The sequence below is a fragment of the Taudactylus pleione genome, unplaced genomic scaffold (genome assembly GCF_031769625.1).
Source record: "Taudactylus pleione unplaced genomic scaffold, aTauple2 ptg000206l, whole genome shotgun sequence".
In the NCBI taxonomy this organism is placed as follows: Eukaryota; Metazoa; Chordata; class Amphibia; order Anura; family Myobatrachidae; genus Taudactylus; species Taudactylus pleione.
The window spans coordinates 6,851,823-6,869,462 of NW_028284608.1; positions in this window are offsets into that span (position 1 = coordinate 6,851,823).

The following is a 17,640-nucleotide window of genomic DNA, read 5'->3' on the forward strand; positions in this document are numbered from 1 at the left end:
GTACCCTTTTGCAGCTTGCAGGGTACCTAGAAAGACACAGGGCACGATCATATAATGCGCTCAGTGCTAATCTTCCTGCTTTTCTCTATCTGCTGTGCAGAGCCGTGGTGATCGAATGCTTCCTCAACCTTCTCCCCACCCGCGGGACACTGCGGCCCACGGGCGGGAGGGTTGAACGGTATCTGAAAAGTGGGACTGTCTCGCTGAAATCGGGATGGTTGGGTAGTATGTGCATGTGGCTCAGAGTGTAGATTGGGACAGGTGTACAGGTGCATGTGTGGGCAGTATAGGTGGCAGTAGGACTAGCTCTAGTAAAGACGTAACACCCCCACCGGATTAAGTGGTATCAAGAGAGGCTTACCCGGAGTTCTTCAGTCAGATAGTTGTGGGATTTACACTCATGCAGACTTGGATAGTGAAATGAATGAATTTTCTGCAGTTTTATTTAATAATACAGCGACTTGTAACGAATATTTACAATAAACAATAATCTTTCAAGTCTACAGCCAATAGTAAAGACGTACACTAATAACACCTTTAACAATGGTTCACACACTTTGGGTTTGAATTTTATTAATCAGGAACGCTTCTGATCTTGTACTGTAGGAAAATGGATTAGTCTTATGCTTACAAACTGCTGTACATGCAAATAACGGAGTAACTCTATTAGCAGATTATGCACAAACAGGTTTCAAGACTTAGGCCCTCATTCAGAGGCAGTTGCAAGAAGTGACCGCTCGTTCTGAATGAGGGCGGCCGCTTGTATTTTTTAGTGTGGCCTCCTGGTCGCTAGCTAAGCTGTGGGTTACCACCCACAGCTTTAGTGACCAACCAGGTTGATGGTCGCAATGGTCAAGACCATCGTGACCTTCGGGGCTTGCGACGAGACCCTAAGGTTGGATCTCGGCAATCGCAAGCCCCAGGGAGCTTCCTGCTCTGATCGAGCAGGAAGCTCCCCACTGACATCACTGCTGACGTCAGTGCGGCCGCCCACAAAACGGCAGGCGTTCCTTAAGGAACGCCTCAGTTTTGGAAACCACCCCTCGGCCCGCCTACAAAACGGGGCGAGCTGTCGACAGCCGCCCCTTTTGTAGTGAGCTCCGGAGCGAGAGAATTTCTTTCTCGCTCCGGGGCTTGCACACGCGTAGTGCAGCCGCTGCGCGTGCGCAGGGCCTTAACATTGATGCAGTTGCGAGCGCTCAGCGCTTGCAACCGGGTCTGAATGAGACCCTTAGTGAGCTCACAAGTCCCTCAAAGTCTGGCCAATACCCCTTTCGTTGTTGCACATTTGAATATAAGGTTACTTTATTACTATAGTTCCCTGATAACTAATAATGGTTGGTAACGCTGCTCTGACACTTGTACTGACTCTGGGCCTGATTCAGATCCGGACGCTATTTGCGCTTGCTCGTTCAGGAAAAAGGGGTGGCTATTCAAATGAACCGTTCGCTCTTTGCGGTCTGTTCACGCCTCTAGGTCTGAATGAGTGAACAAAACATGCGGTCCTTTTGTTGGAAAACTACGCCCCCTGGCCGCTCACATCCTACCTCATGTCCTCTATTTATTAGATTAATCGAGTACATCGACCAGCGTATGAACTGCTTGCTATTCTTGTGGTTGGTTTTTCCTACCGCAATGTTGCGAGCAGTTCTGACTATAAAATAACCCAGTGACGTGGTCAATGACGCTGCTGTATTAATTATGCACACCCTTAAAACGCCCGTTTTGACCTTTAAGCACGCCTGCGTTCAGATCTCCACTCCCCGTTTTCAAGCACCTTCCCCCATTACCACCCACATATACGCCTCCTCCTGTCACTCAAAATAGCAGGCATTCGCTATTTAGCGAACAAACGATTTTCGGCCGCACTGACTGGCTCGCGCATGCATATTACAATCCGTACGCATGCGCAGTTGTGCAAACATCGCTCAGAACGAACGAGCGGCCGCTTACGAGCGGCTCTGAATCATGCCCTCTGGCTCTGTCTCTTGTATGTTGCAAGCCCGGGCCTGTAGATTACTTTAGGTGGACTGATGCTGTCCCTGAAGATGACTGTCACTCCCTAGGATGGATATTCTCTTTTAATTGACCTCACTCACGGTTCTTTTTATATCAAGCTGAATCTTGTCAAATCCTCCATACTTTAGATGCGTTTTTTTAATTATTTAGAACCTGAGTTTCCCTTTCCTGTCACAGTCTCTCAGGTTATATATATATAAGGAAGGTGTATTAGATCAGCAGTAGGGGGTATCCACTAGACGATAAAGTTGAACGATTGAACGATAGCAATAAAATCGTTCGATAATCGTTCAAACATCGTTTGAACATCGTTTGAAAATCGTTTGAAAATTTGGTCTTTTAGACATCTTTTAGACATCTATCATCGTGCAAACATGCTGGTCAACCTGACAATATCCTCAGGCTCAGCATGTTTCCAGATGATGGATGACCCTGCACTGAACGTCTGCTCATTCAGTGCAGGCACATCATACGACTGACAAACGACTGCACGATTACAATGTCGTAATCGTGCAGTCGTTTTCAGATCTTGTAGTGGATGCCCCCCAGCTGCTGTTAGGTTTTACCCACTGAGGGATCCTGTTATATTCTCCTGACAGTTCGATTTACCTCAGGTCAAGCTTATTTATCAATGGATCTGTTCAACCTCAGTTCCTTCTTAGTAAATAGGATAAGGAGAAGAGTTGGCATTAATGTAGCTACTACTGGTGAAATGTTTAACTTGAGGCGTTTAGCTAAAAGCTAGATACTGTATATCAGTTCAGTAGATTCTTCTACTAACAGAAGATACTAATGCTGATCAGGACCCTAGAATAGCTGTATAACTGTCTATTATATCTGCAGCGTGTTGTACTGAGATGTGATGTGTATTTAGCTGACAGACCTGCTCCCTGCAGTACATCTTCAGCACCTGGAACAGCACTCTCCCCTCCTCTCTGGCTCCCGGCTGTCAGTCACTGTGGAGGGGGAAGGATTTAGGGCGCTCCCATGGATGCTACTTCCCTCTATGTACCTGGCAGCTTCCTGTCAGCTCCAGTTCCTGCGCTCCCCTCATGGCTGCGGACCCTCTCACACAGCCTCCGATGAGTCCTGCTCTCTTGTCCCCTCAGGCAACTCACTCCGTGCCCGTCCTGTCCTTCGACCAACACGGATCAGATGCCACTCCCTGGACACCACCTCTGATGTCCCTGAGGTAAGGGACACTTAATTTAGCAGCTCCTTTCCACTTATCTGCCTTGGGCACACTCATCCCAACTGTCAACTATCAGGTCTCTTTATAACCTCTCCTAGCCCTCACTGCAGTGTCCAGCCAGAGGCATCACTAGGGTTGGTGTCACCCGGTGCTATAACTCATAGTGACACCCCCCCTCCACCAAAAATAAATAAATAAATTGATGCACAGCTCTGCAAACTCTCCCCAAATACTAGTCCAGCAGACTCATTTACACAATGCCCCCAGTAGTGGTGGCCCATATGTGGTGCCCACAGTAGTGGTGCCCCTTATTCAGTGCCCCTATGCAATGTCCCAAGTGGTAATGCCCCCTAACAGTGCCCCCAGTGGTAGTGGTAATGCCTCTTATAGTAGTGCCCCCTATAGTATTAGTGCCCCTTATAGTAGTGACCCCAGTAGTAATGCCCTCAGTAGAAATGCCCCTAGTAGTAATGCCCCCAGTGGTAATGCCCCCTTTAGTAGTGCCCCAGTAGTAATGCCTTCAGTAGTAATGCCCTCTGTAGTAGTGCCATCAAAAGTAATGCTCCCTGTAGTAGTGTCCCCTAATAGTGCCCACAGTGGCAGTGGTAATACCCAATATAATATTACCCCAAGAAGTAATGCCCCCTATTGTATTGCATACAGTGTAACAGTGACTGCCAGATAATGCAGAGAGCAACGTAGTAACCACCAGATAATGCAGAGAGCATCGTAGTAACCGCCAGATAATGCAGAGAGCATCATAGTAACCACCAGATAATGCAGAGAGCATCATAGTAACCATCAGATAATGCAGAGAGCATCGTAGTAACCACCACATAATGCAGAGAGCGTCATAGTAACTACCAGATAATGCAGAGAGCATCATAGTAACCGCCAGATAATGCAGAGAGTGTCATAGTAACCACCAGATAATGCAGAGAGCATCGTAGTAACCGCCAGATAATGCAGAGAGCATCGTAGTAAACGCCAGATAATGCAGAGAGCGTCGTAGTAAGCGCCAGATAATGCAGAGAGCGTCGTAGTAACCGTCAGATAATGCAGAGAGCGTAGTAGTAACCGCCAGGTAATGCAGAGAGCGTCGTAGTAACCGCCAGATAATGCAGAGAGCGTCGTAGTAACCGCCAGAAAATGCAGAGAGCGTCGTAGTAACCGCCAGATAATGCAGAGAGTCGCAGTGAATGTCAGATAATGTAGAGAGCATCATTGACCCACATATAACACATAATATGAATATACCCTTACACAAACAGAAACACAATAATTATACCCACGCACATACATTAATACACCATCCCCAGCATAGACACTCTCTCCTCACTGAATTATTTACTTCCCATTACACCTACCATATACATTAGAACATAGGCCCTCATTCAGAGCCGTACGCTCTGAGCAGAGCGCACTCTCTGCATGAGGGCCGGGCTCCATTTTCATGGAGCGTCCTCCTGGACGCTCGTATAGCTGTGGGTCACCACCCACAGGCTATACGAGCGTGCATTTTGATGGCCGCGATGGTCGTGACCATCGCGACCATCGAAATTGCGAGCCGGAGCCTGCGGTTGAGGTTTTCAACCGCAAGCTCCGGAGTGATTTTGGCTCTATCAGAGCCAAAATCACTCCCACTGACATCACTAGTGATGTCAGTGGGCCGGCTTCTGACGGGAGGCGTTCCCGTGGGAACGCCCCCGTCAGGGAGGCACGCCCCCGGCACGCCCACCAAAGGGGGCGTGCTGTCAATCAACATTGACAGCACGCCCCCTTTGATCGGACACAACGAGCGAAGGAAAGTCCTTCGCTCGTCGTGTCTGGCGCATGCGCACGACGGAGCTCCCTCCGTCGTGCGCATGCTCAGTGCAGACCATCGACCCACTTGCGAGCGGACAGCCGCTCGCGAGTGGGTCTGAATCAGGCCCATAGTCACTGTGCTGCTGCTGCACTGCATACTGTCTCCCAGTTCCTTCTTATCCTCTCTGACTGGGTGGTCAGAGGGTCACGCTGGGAACAAGCAGGGACAGTGGCCCTGATTCAGAGCCAGATGCTCTGACAGAGCGCTTGCTCTGAATCAGGGCGTCTTTTTTTTTTTATGGAGCGGCCTCCTGGCCGCTCGCATCACTCTGGGCCACCATCGACCTGGTTGCGAACGCTCATCGCTTGCGACCGGGTGTGAATCAAGCCCAGTGTACAAACTACTTGTCAGTATTCAAGTGTAATCAACAGTTTTTGAATACACTTGTAAACTGGCAAATGTTTTGCAGACTGTCCCTGCTTGTTCCCAGCGTGACGATCTGTCAGACAGGGAGCGAGCTAATTCACTGAAGAGAGGAGGAGCAGAAGCTCAGCTGCCATCCAACCCTGCGGCTTCAGTCAGGCTGATCGTCTTTACACTGTTTACCGTAGGTAATCAGCCCAGTGCCTCTAGCACTCCTCCCCCCCACATGCACATGTAGGGGACTGTGTAAAGAGCACAGCCGCACTTACTGTATAGTAGGCTGCCGCTGGCTGTCTCAATGTGACAGGCGTAGCGGCAGCCAGCAGAAGTAAAAATTGTCTCAGCAGCTGCTGCAGGGAGAGCGCCTCTCCAGCCTGGTGTCTCCCTGCAGTGCAGGCTCTGCTGAGCAGGAGGCAGGGATGAGTAGGATTTTGGTGTCACCCCCTTGGAGGGTGACACCCGGTGTGGCCCGCACCCACGGCACTCCCCTTGTGATGCCACTGTGTCCAGCACAAGTGCCCCCTGCAGTTAATGGTGAAGTCTGTGCTGGGGCTGTTTTAGAAGTCAATCACTCACTGATGGGGGAGACCAGCAGGACAATAGGGCACCGGGCTATAGGTGCCATTACATTGCTACAGCCCCTCTTACATTACCATATCACAGGGGCGTATCTACCCATTGGCCAGGATGGCACTCGCCAGGGGCTCCGGCCAAAGGGGGGCGCCATCCAGGGGTGCCACCTGTGGCCAGTGGGTAGAATCAAGACAGGGCCGCCTGTGGCTCGGCAGCTCCTCAGTGCATCAGCAACAGCGATGAGGCGCACATGACGTGACACGCGCCTTGTTTGAATAAGAAAGCTTTATTTATTCTATCTACCAGACAGCCGCCGGCAAGCGATGGCAGCTGCCCGGACCTTGACAGCTAGGAACTTTCTAGATGTCAAGGTCTGGGCAGCCACCATCACATGCCGGCGGTTGCCTGATAGGTACATAGAATAAATAAAGCTTTTTTCTCTTTTTTTTAACAAGGCGCGTGTGATGTCATGTGCGCTTTAATCTCCGCTGCTGCTGCACTGAGGAGCCACCAAGCCACAGGCTGAAGTCGGTAAGTATTTGTGGGCTGCGGGGGACCGGTGGCTGGATGGTGGGGGCCAGGGACTGGAGCCGGTGGCTGGATGGTGGGGGCCAGGGAATGGAGCCGGGGGCTGGATGCGGGGGGTCAGGGACTGGAGCCGGGGACTGGATCTGAGGGGGGTCAGGGACTGGAACAGGGGGCTGAATCTGCGGTGGGTCAGGGACTGGAGCAGGGGGCTGGAGCTGAGGGGGGTCAGGGACTGGAGCAGGGGGCTGGATCTGCGGTGGGTCAGGGACTGGAGCAGGGGGCTGGATCTGAGGGGGGTCAGGGACTGGAGCAGGGGGCTGGATCTGCGGGGGGTCAGGGACTGGAGCAGGGGGCTGGATCTGCGGGGCCAGGGACTGGAGCCCTTTATTACAGGCAGGCTAATGGCTGGGGAGACAGGAGGGTGATGGCTGTCGGGACAGTAGTGCGATGGTGGGGCTGGAGGACAGAAGTGGGATGGTGGGGCTAGAGAGACAGTAGTGCGATGGTGGGGCTGGGGAGACAAAAAGTGGGCTTCCTGAAGAAACAGAAGGGGGTGCTGGCTGATAAAACATGGGGGTTGGCTAGGGATACAGTAGGAGGGCTGGCTGTGGAGACGTTATAAGTAGAGAGTAATTATTCCGAAAATATGGGGGGGCGCTAAGTCCATTACTTTGCCAGGGGCGCTTTGATCCCTAGATACACCCCTGCCATATCAACATGAACATATATATATATTACGGTGTACATCAATGAATTTATATATAACTAACAGGCTCTATATGATTGAATAACTATGGCCTTGATTCAGAGCCGGACGCTCTGACCAGAGCGCTCGCTCTGAATCAGGGCCCACCTCCATAAATATGGAGCGTCCTCCTGGACGCTCGTATAGCTGTGGGTCACCACCCACAGCCTATACGAGCGTGCAGGATGATGGTCGCGATGGTCTTGACCATCACGACCATCGCCACTGCGTGCAGAAGCCTGCGGTTGAGTTTCTCAACCGCAAGGCCAGGAGTGATTTTGGCTCTATCAGAGCCAAAATCACTCCCACTGACATCACTAGTGATGTCAGTGGGGCCGGCTTCTGACGGTAGGCGTTCCCTTGGGAACGCCTCCGTCTGGCAGACACGCCCCCGGCACGCCCACCAAAGGGGGCGTGCTGTCAATCAACATCGACAGCACGCCCCCTTTGATCAGACACAAGGAGCCGGCTCCCTCGTGCGCATGCGCACTGGACAAACATCGAGGCAGCCGTGCGGTCGTAGACCGTACGTCCACCTCTGAATGAAGCCCTTTGTGTATTTAACTGTTTAATTATGACTTGTCATGATATTTTCCGGAATGTTTATCCGGTTGCTCGAAAAGATTATTATTTGCATTTATGTTCATATTTTTTATGCATGCTTCTAGGAAGCTCAGCTTTTGTTTATTTCTATTCTTTTTGTTTCCTTTACAGTTGATTCTTTATTTGAATCCACAAAATGTTTATTTGATTTCAATATGACCTCACTGGTCTGAGGTGATGCACAGCTCTCACATTATTACTTGTTTGTCTTTCCCCGTTTTATCCCTACCCTCTTGTTCTCTTTCCGTCCTCATTCCCCTTCGCTAAAGATGAGCTACACATACCAATGATGTACGCGGCTAGAGATTTTTGTATGTTGTATTGATAAAACATGTTTGATTTAAAATGTGGGTCGCTAAACATTGGTGGATTTCATTCTCCAGCCAAGAGACGTAAGGTTCTCTTATACTTGAACAAACAGAAATGAAACTTAGTTTTTTTTACAGGAGTCACATCTATTCCCCAAAGAAGTTTTAAAACTACAAATGCTAAACTGGTCTATGGTAGCGTCATCCTCCTATAATTCCAAATCTAGAGGGGTTGTGATCCTGGCAAAAAAACAGTTGAACACTGTTATACACTCTGGGGCCCATTTATCAAAGGGAATTTGAGGTAAAATCACCTGTTTTGGGGGTTTTACCTCAAATACTAAGTATCCCCCAGATGTATGAAGGAGGGACCGCAGCAGGTATCTCCGATACCTGCTGCGATCCCTCCACTGCCGCTGGCAGCCGCTTCCCCCATAGGTTTCAATGGGGGATGCGATGCTGCCAAATGTATCAGTATCGGGAATGTGAAGCATTCCCGATATTGGAACCAGCAGCTAACATCATCTGAAGATAGCGGTAGCCGCTGTAGCCTATGGGGACTTACCGCATGTCAGCCGGCGGAGGGATCTCCCAGATCCCTCCACCGGCAATGGGCGCCGCTCATGTGCAGTCCGCGGGACCGCATATGCGCACCCTGCATGTGGCGGATCATACATTCGGCTGCTATGATCGCATTTTGCAATGCGATCATGGGCGGTACTGCATGCCCTGATCGCATTGCAAAATGCGATCATTAATAAATGGGCCCCTCTGTCTCTGCAGACCCAGAGGGTCGGTATGTAACAACAAATGTGACTATATAAGGTGTTAAATTTATATTGTGTAATATTTATGCCCCCAATGTTAACTCCAAAACTTTTTCCCAACAACTTATAGTATAGCGCAATTAAGCACCTACACAAATGAGAAACTCATAGTTTGTGGAGATTTCAATCCTGTCTCTTCTCATGTTCTGGATAGATCCGCCTCCTCCCCCTCTCCCCCTCCTCTCCCTAAACTAGGTATTCCCTCTTTGCTGTTGGTGGATGTTTGGAGGGCTTTGAACCCTCTGGAGAAAGAGTACACGTGCCTTTTTGCAGCACATCAAACGCTTTCAATGATTGATTATTCATTTACCTCGATTGCACTGCTCCCTGATATTTTTGAGACTCATATTGAGCCAATATTGATATCTGACCATGCCCTTATTTGGTTTTCCCTCCACTTACCTGTAGAAAGATGTGGACCTAGTCAATGGAGATTCCGTTCACATCTTACAAATTCCATCAAATTTAGAAATAGGATTGAAGCTGCATGGGAAGAATTCAAGTCTGATAACATAACTCATTTAAAAAGTGACCCAGCTCTGTTTTGGCAAACAGCCAAGGTTGTTTTACGAGGAGTCATTATATCGTATGTTTCTGCTCAAAATAAGAAGTATGCAAACTCCTACACGGAGGCCCAGTCTTCGTTAACCGACGCATTTCAACGATATAAGGAAGCTCCTTCCCCCCTTTCTAGGCAGGAATATCTTATACAGAAAACTCATTTTGGTGAATTCCTCAAAAATATGGGGGATAGATATTCCTTTTCTGTTAATTTTCGCTTTCACAGGTTTGGGAACAAGACTGGTCAGTTACTCACAAATTTACTTCAGGGCTCCCGTAGACCCATGCTGGTTCATCCGTTACTCACAAAAGATGGTTCTCTAACCACCTCCAATAAACAAATTGTTGAAATATTGAGTGATTTTTATTAAAAACTTTATGCTTACCCAGACTTGACTTATTCCTCCGATATACACTCCCCTCCAGCCTCTCCATCCTTCCCACATAGACCTAGTTTCACTGACACACATTCCTCATCTCCCACCGATTCCTTTGCAGCCTCCTGGGAGACTCTCCCCTTCCCAACTTTACCCTCTGATATGGCATCAGTTCTACTATTCAAGAGGTTATGGAGGTCATAAAACTTTTAAAATCTGCTAAAGCATCGGGCCCGGATGATCTGAGTGGAGATTTTTAAAGAATACTACAGCCCCGTTTAGGAGAAATACTGGCTGCCTTCTATAATCATAATCATATCATATCTACAAACACTATACCTTTATATTTCAATGCAGCGATTATCAAAGTATTGCCCAAAAGAGGGAGAGAATTATCTAAACCAGGATCTTATAGACCTATCTCTCTCCTAAACCTTGACTATAAAATATTCACTAAGATTCTAGCTGAAAGAATGAAACACACTTTACCACACATTATCCACTAAGAAAAATCGGGCTTTATAAAAGGAAGACACTCTGTGGCCAATGTCAGGAGAGTTCTCTCAGCAATTCAACATGTCAGGAACTCCGGGACTTCTAATACCAATATCATTCTTTCATTAGATGCTGAGAAGGCGTTTGACCTTATATTATGGCAACACCTTTTCCGCACTATGATTCGGTTTGTATTCTCGGAAGCCTTCGTAGACATTTTGAAAACTATCAGCAATCCACCACACAAGTTTCTTGTAATGGACTTTTATCATTGGCTTTCGCCATACAAAGGGGAACCAGGCAGGGATGCTGGTTTTCACCACTTTTATTTGCGGTCGCTATAGAACCTTTGGCTATTGCGTTACGCTCCTCTAACATATATACCGGAATTACTATTGGCCAAGTTGATCTTAAAGTCGCCCTATTTGCAGACGATATGCTGCTATTTATTACTAATCCTCACTCTTCTTTACCAGAAATATTCTGCATCATCAATGCTTTTGGATAATTTTTTGGATATAAGATCAACTTTGACAAGTCCGCGTTTTTACACATCAATAAGGCCCCCCTAGCTCACACCCCTTTATCTCTTTCTATTCCTATTACATTAGCCCCCTCCCATATTAAATACCTAGGAATATTCATTCCCTCTGATCTCTCACAACTATACAATTTAAATGTTACTCCAGTAATTGGAAAGATTACTTCCCGACTCGAAAGTTGGGCATATTTACCTCTCTCGCTATTAGGCAGAAATGCAGTGATTAAAAGTATACTTTTCCCAAAACTTTTTTATTTCATTCAAATGCTCCCCATTCCCCTATCTAAAGCTGATATCCAACGCTTCAATAGACTAACCTCTAAATTTTTGTGGCAGAATAAAAAAACAAAAATTGCCTTCACTAAATTATTAGGTACGCGTAAAGAGGGGGGGGATAGGGGTCCCAGACTTATCCTCCTTCACCCTATCGGTTCATTTTCGATACATAAGAGACTGGCTACTAAAATTGAACACCTACACTGATTGGAATCTTGACTGTGCTCTATTTGCTCCATTTTCACCAGGGGCTTTGTTACATGCTAAGGGGGAGATTTAATAAAGCTTGGAGAGAGATAAAATTGGAGATAAATAGCACCAACCAATCAGCTCCTAGCTGTCATTTTTCAAACACAGCCTGTAAATTGACAGTTAGAAGCTGATTGGTTGATGCTATTTATCTCCCCTCTGATATTTCTTCCTACATTTCCCATCATATTATGTTCAGGGACACATACCTATCCTGGGTCAGGCTAAAAAAAAACTTCTCCAGATCCTTTACCAGCACCCTATACATACCCTTGTGGGGAAACTCATCTTTCCCTCCATCTTTAGATACCACCTTTCTCACATGGAGAGACAAGGGACTAAGGACCACATTCAGAGTCGGTCGCGAGCGCCGATGCGCTCGTAACCGACTCGATGGTTTGGCCTGCGCACGCACAGCGGCCGCACTGCGCGTGCGCAAGCCCCGGAGCGACAGAGAAACTCTGTCGCTCCGGAGCTCGTTCCCAAAGGGGCGGCTATCAATGTTGATCCACAGCTGCCCCCGTTTGGTAGGCGGGCCGGGGGGTGGTTTCCAAAACGGAGGTGTTCCTTTACGAATGCCTACCGTTTTGTGGGCGGCCGCACTGACATTATCAGTGATGTCAGTGGGGAGCTTCCTGCTCCATCAGAGCAGAAAGCTCCCTGGGGCTTACGAGTGCCCAGACCCTACCCTAGGGTCTGGTCGTAAGCCCCGATGGTCGCGATGGTGATCACCATCACGACCATCAACCTGGTCAGTCGTTAAGCTGTGGGTGGTAACTAGGGGTGAGCGGGTTCGGATTTCTGAAATCCGAACCCCCCCGAGCCCCCCCGATCCGAGTCCGATCCGAGTCAGGCTCGACTTTTCCCGCCTGACTCGGATCTGACATCGAGGCAAAACGTCATCATCCCGCCTTCCGAGTCTCGCGGGTTTTGGATCCTATATAAGGTACCCGCGTCGGCGCCATTTTCTCACTCGGCTGTGGACAGTGAAGAGGGAGGGTGGGAGTTAGTGCTGTGTAGTGTAGTGTAGTGTAGTGCTGCTGTTGTCCACTACTTCAAAGTCCATAGGGGCTGGCTGTGTTGTGCTGTGCTGCTGTTGTTAATAGGGGCTGTGTCCACTACTTCAAAGTCCATAGGGGCTGGCTGGACTGTGTTGTGCAGTCAGTTCTCCATAGGGGCTGTGTCCACTCCAAAGTCCTGTGCAGTGTCCCAGTCCTAAAGGGGTGCTGTAGTGTTGTCCAGGGGGTGCTCTGTCCATCAGGGGTGCTCCCCCCAAGTGCTAAAAAAATAATATATTTTCTGTGTTTGTGAATTGTGTGCGCAGTAGCCGCACGTGCATCAACAAAGTAGTGCCAAGCGTGCGCCTGTGTCATAAGTAAAGGGCCGGCTGGCTTGACCGTTAAAGGGTGCTGTAACCCCCGAAAGTACACTCCAGTCCAAACCAAAAAAAAATAATTTTCTGTGTTTGTGAATTGTGTGCGCAGTAGCCGCACGTGCATCAACAAAGTAGTGCCAAGCGTGCGCCTGTGTCATAAGTAAAGGGCCGGCTGGCTTGACCGTTAAGGGTGCTGTAACCCCCGAAAGTACACTCCAGTCCAAACCAAAAAAAAAATTATTTTCTGTGTTTGTGAATTGTGTGCGCAGTAGCCGCACGTGCATCAACAAAGTAGTGCCAAGCGTGCGCCTGTGTCATAAGTAAAGGGCCGGCTGGCTTGACCGTTAAGGGTGCTGTAACCCCCGAAAGTACACTCCAGTCCAAACCAAAAAAAAAATTATTTTCTGTGTTTGTGAATTGTGTGCGCAGTAGCCGCACGTGCATCAACAAAGTAGTGCCAAACGTGCGCCTGTGTCATAAGTAAAGGGCCGGCTGGCTTGACCGTTAAGGGTGCTGTAACCCCCGAAAGTACACTCCAGTCCAAACCAAAAAAAAAATTATTTTCTGTGTTTGTGAATTGTGTGCGCAGTAGCCGCACGTGCATCAACAAAGTAGTGCCAAACGTGCGCCTGTGTCATAAGTAAAGGGCCGGCTGGCTTGACCGTTAAGGGTGCTGTAACCCCCGAAAGTACACTCCAGTCCAAACCAAAAAAAAAATTATTTTCTGTGTTTGTGAATTGTGTGCGCAGTAGCCGCACGTGCATCAACAAAGTAGTGCCAAGCGTGCGCCTGTGTCATAAGTAAAGGGCCGGCTGGCTTGACCGTTAAGGGTGCTGTAACCCCCGAAAGTACACTCCAGTCCAAACCAAAAAAAAAATTATTTTCTGTGTTTGTGAATTGTGTGCGCAGTAGCCGCACGTGCATCAACAAAGTAGTGACAAGCGTGCGCCTGTGTCATAAGTAAAGGGCCGGCTGGCTTGACCGTTAAGGGTGCTGTAACCCCCGAAAGTACACTCCACTCCAAACCTAAAAAAAAATTATTTTCTGTGTTTGTGAATTGTGTGCGCAGTAGCCGCACGTGCACCAACAAAGTAGTGCCAAGCGTGCGCCTGTGTCATAAGTAAAGGGCCGGCTGGCTTGACCGTTAAAGGGTGCTGTAACCTCCGAAAGTACACTCCAGTCCAAACCAAAAAAAAATTATTTTCTGTGTTTGTGAATTGTGTGCGCAGTAGCCGCACGTGCATCAACAAAGTAGTGCCAAGCGTGCGCCTGTGTCATAAGTAAAGGGCCGGCTGGCTTGACCGTTAAGGGTGCTGTAACCCCCGAAAGTACACTCCAGTCCAAACCTAAAAAAAAATTATTTTCTGTGTTTGTGAATTGTGTGCGCAGTAGCCGCACGTGCATCAACAAAGTAGTGCCAAGAGTGCGCCTGTGTCATAAGTAAAGGGCCGGCTGGCTTGACCGTTAAAGGGTGCTGTAACCCCCGAAAGTACACTCCAGTCCAAACCAAAAAAAAATTATTTTCTGTGTTTGTGAATTGTGTGCGCAGTAGCCGCACGTGCATCAACAAAGTAGTGCCAAGCGTGCGCCTGTGTCATAAGTAAAGGGCCGGCTGGCTTGACCGTTAAAGGGTGCTGTAACCCCTGAAAGTACACTCCAGTCCAAACCAAAAAAAAATTATTTTCTGTGTTTGTGAATTGTGTGCGCAGTAGCCGCACGTGCATCAACAAAGTAGTGCCAAGCGTGCGCCTGTGTCATAAGTAAAGGGCCGGCTGGCTTGACCGTTAAGGGTGCTGTAACCCCCGAAAGTACACTCCAGTCCAAACCAAAAAAAAAATTATTTTCTGTGTTTGTGAATTGTGTGCGCAGTAGCCGCACGTGCATCAACAAAGTAGTGCCAAGCGTGCGCCTGTGTCATAAGTAAAGGGCCGGCTGGCTTGACCGTTAAGGGTGCTGTAACCCCCGAAAGTACACTCCAGTCCAAACCTAAAAAAAAATTATTTTCTGTGTTTGTGAATTGTGTGCGCAGTAGCCGCACGTGCATCAACAAAGTAGTGCCAAGCGTGCGCCTGTGTCATAAGTAAAGGGCCGGCTGGCTTGACCGTTAAAGGGTGCTGTAACCCCCGAAAGTACACTCCAGTCCAAACTAAAAAAAAATTATTTTCTGTGTTTGTGAATTGTGTGCGCAGTAGCCGCACGTGCATCAACAAAGTAGTGCCAAGCGTGCGCCTGTGTCATAAGTAAAGGGCCGGCTGGCTTGACCGTTAAAGGGTGCTGTAACCCCCGAAAGTACACTCCAGTCCAAACCAAAAAAAAATTATTTTCTGTGTTTGTGAATTGTGTGCGCAGTAGCCGCACGTGCATCAACAAAGTAGTGCCAAGCGTGCGCCTGTGTCATAAGTAAAGGGCCGGCTGGCTTGACCGTTAAAGGGTGCTGTAACCTCCGAAAGTACACTCCAGTCCAAACCAAAAAAAAATTATTTTCTGTGTTTGTGAATTGTGTGCGCAGTAGCCGCACGTGCATCAACAAAGTAGTGCCAAGCGTGCGCCTGTGTCATAAGTAAAGGGCCGGCTGGCTTGACCGTTAAGGGTGCTGTAACCCCCGAAAGTACACTCCAGTCCAAACCTAAAAAAAAATTATTTTCTGTGTTTGTGAATTGTGTGCGCAGTAGCCGCACGTGCATCAACAAAGTAGTGCCAAGAGTGCGCCTGTGTCATAAGTAAAGGGCCGGCTGGCTTGACCGTTAAAGGGTGCTGTAACCCCCGAAAGTACACTCCAGTCCAAACCAAAAAAAAATTATTTTCTGTGTTTGTGAATTGTGTGCGCAGTAGCCGCACGTGCATCAACAAAGTAGTGCCAAGCGTGCGCCTGTGTCATAAGTAAAGGGCCGGCTGGCTTGACCGTTAAAGGGTGCTGTAACCTCCGAAAGTACACTCCAGTCCAAACCAAAAAAAAATTATTTTCTGTGTTTGTGAATTGTGTGCGCAGTAGCCGCACGTGCATCAACAAAGTAGTGCCAAGCGTGCGCCTGTGTCATAAGTAAAGGGCCGGCTGGCTTGACCGTTAAGGGTGCTGTAACCCCCGAAAGTACACTCCAGTCCAAACCTAAAAAAAAATTATTTTCTGTGTTTGTGAATTGTGTGCGCAGTAGCCGCACGTGCATCAACAAAGTAGTGCCAAGAGTGCGCCTGTGTCATAAGTAAAGGGCCGGCTGGCTTGACCGTTAAAGGGTGCTGTAACCCCCGAAAGTACACTCCAGTCCAAACCAAAAAAAAATTATTTTCTGTGTTTGTGAATTGTGTGCGCAGTAGCCGCACGTGCATCAACAAAGTAGTGCCAAGCGTGCGCCTGTGTCATAAGTAAAGGGCCGGCTGGCTTGACCGTTAAAGGGTGCTGTAACCCCTGAAAGTACACTCCAGTCCAAACCAAAAAAAAATTATTTTCTGTGTTTGTGAATTGTGTGCGCAGTAGCCGCACGTGCATCAACAAAGTAGTGCCAAGCGTGCGCCTGTGTCATAAGTAAAGGGCCGGCTGGCTTGACCGTTAAGGGTGCTGTAACCCCCGAAAGTACACTCCAGTCCAAACCAAAAAAAAAATTATTTTCTGTGTTTGTGAATTGTGTGCGCAGTAGCCGCACGTGCATCAACAAAGTAGTGCCAAGCGTGCGCCTGTGTCATAAGTAAAGGGCCGGCTGGCTTGACCGTTAAGGGTGCTGTAACCCCCGAAAGTACACTCCAGTCCAAACCTAAAAAAAAATTATTTTCTGTGTTTGTGAATTGTGTGCGCAGTAGCCGCACGTGCATCAACAAAGTAGTGCCAAGCGTGCGCCTGTGTCATAAGTAAAGGGCCGGCTGGCTTGACCGTTAAAGGGTGCTGTAACCCCCGAAAGTACACTCCAGTCCAAACCAAAAAAAAATTATTTTCTGTGTTTGTGAATTGTGTGCGCAGTAGCCGCACGTGCATCAACAAAGTAGTGCCAAGCGTGCGCCTGTGTCATAAGTAAAGGGCCGGCTGGCTTGACCGTTAAAGGGTGCTGTAACCCCCGAAAGTACACTCCAGTCCAAACCAAAAAAAAATTATTTTCTGTGTTTGTGAATTGTGTGCGCAGTAGCCGCACGTGCATCAACAAAGTAGTGCCAAGCGTGCGCCTGTGTCATAAGTAAAGGGCCGGCTGGCTTGACCGTTAAAGGGTGCTGTAACCCCCAAAGTACACTCCAGTCCAAACCAAAAAAAAATTATTTTCTGTGTTTGTGAATTGTGTGCGCAGTAGCCGCACGTGCATCAACAAAGTAGTGCCAAGAGTGCGCCTGTGTCATAAGTAAAGGGCCGGCTGGCTTGACCGTTAAAGGGTGCTGTAACCCACAAAGTACACTCCAGTCCAAACCAAAAAAAAAATTATTTTCTGTGTTTAGCCGCACGTATATATCAAATCGATATAACATAAATGGAGGACCAAACTTTCTCCGATAAAAATAAAATAGAGAAAGATCAAGAACCACTTCCTCCTAGTGCTGAAGCTGCTGCCACTAGTCATGACATAGACGATAACATGCCATCAACGTCGTCTGCCAAGGCCGATGCCCAATGTCATAGTAGAGGGCACATACAATCCCAAATGGCAAAGTTCAGGAAAATGACCTTGAAAAAGACATTTAAATCAGCTGAAGAGAAACGTAAACTTGCCAATATGCCATTTACGACACGGAGTGGCAAGGAACGGCTAAGGTCGATCCCTAGTAT